Here is a 1,633-nt window from a genome sequence, read left to right on the forward strand (position 1 = left end):
ATATATATATATATATATATATATATACACACACATAGTTATGAAAAACGTAGAAATACATTGAAACCTAAAGTCGACTAATTTTTAATGATAGAAAGAAATCATATTTTCTATTTAGATATATTTTCAATTTATTTTCAGGTTAACTCTGTGTCTTTTGTATTAAAAGAAGTTAAATCTAAAAAGAAGTACACCTGGAGCGACTTTTTTAAAACAAGTTATTGTAATATAAAAATATTACATATTTTTTTGCGCTGAAATGTATTTTTAGTTATTTTCGTGTGCGTTTATATGCGTGTGTTATTTAAATATAGCGTCCAACATAATAAACATTGGAACGTTCTAAATTCTTTAATGGTTATAGCAATAATATTGATTTCTAACTAAAGCACATGACCATAATCTTTAAAGGCGGATTTGAATGGAACTTATTTTAAAGACAGATGAACAACTGTAGACAAAGTAGACGATACGTTAACATGATCACAAACCTCCATCACGAAGATTTGATCACATAGCGTAAGATCCGACATGCTGGTCACGAAGAGAGTAGCGGTTGTCGTCGGTAAGTGGCTTGGTCCACCTAGAACTATGCTTTCCGCTAGATCTAACAAGAACAATTCCTGTATATGTGATACATCGCAGAGTTTGAATAATAAAACTAGTTTTAGTAAGCCCTGATCGACCTGGGTCAATTCAGATCTTTGGATAAAGTCAACTGTCGTTACTTGGAGGCTGACCTCAGTGTAGTCGGTTTCGCTCAAGTTTTCAGAGTTTAAATCGTTTAAATATACAGAAAAATCTACTGCAGGTTAAATCCAATGGGGACTTATACGAACCGTTTCAAATTATAAGACTTAGCTGTCAAAGATGTACGTTCTCAACTCTCTAGTATGTTTTGTCATTTGAGCCATTGCTGTGGCAAATAAAATTGTCGGATCTATATCTCTTGCAAGCTGGAGCCATGTGACGGGCAATGCGGAAATCCATACATACCTCCTACTCCTTTCTCAAGGAGTAGGAGGTAAGAACTGAGGGTATGCTTTAAACGAAACAAGTTGGTAGTTTGCAGCATGGAACTGGAGAGACTTACATCTTTGGCCCACGATGGCCACCATCGTGGGTCGTCGGACTGGTGATCCTGTAAAAGGGCTTTACAGTCAGGTAGGGCCAAACCTACAAATGGGTAGGCAGTGTATTTGCTTTGAAAAGGTGGGTTCAACTTAGAATTGAGGAGGACTTAATTAGTACCACATAATGTAGCTGTGTGGTTTAGAAGTTCGTTTTGCAACCATGGGATTTCAGGGTTCGAGCACCATGGGAAGTGCCTCCTAAACATAGCTTCGAGAAGACCGATATATTGTGAGTGGAATTGGATTTACGGAAACTGTACGGAACACATACACACACACAAACACGGCATGTATTCACACATGCGTGATATGTACACACAGTCACGTGTGTGCGTACGTGCGCGTGTGTACGTGTCTGCATATGTGTGTATGTATGTGTGTGTGTGTGTGTGTGTGTATGTATGTGTGCATATATCTTTTGATGATATATGCCAGCATAGGACAGAAACTGAAAGAAGCCCGTCGTATATACGTATATGTATATATATATATATATATAT

This window comes from Octopus bimaculoides, chromosome 11 (assembly GCF_001194135.2).
Source record: "Octopus bimaculoides isolate UCB-OBI-ISO-001 chromosome 11, ASM119413v2, whole genome shotgun sequence".
NCBI lineage: Eukaryota > Metazoa > Mollusca > Cephalopoda > Octopoda > Octopodidae > Octopus > Octopus bimaculoides.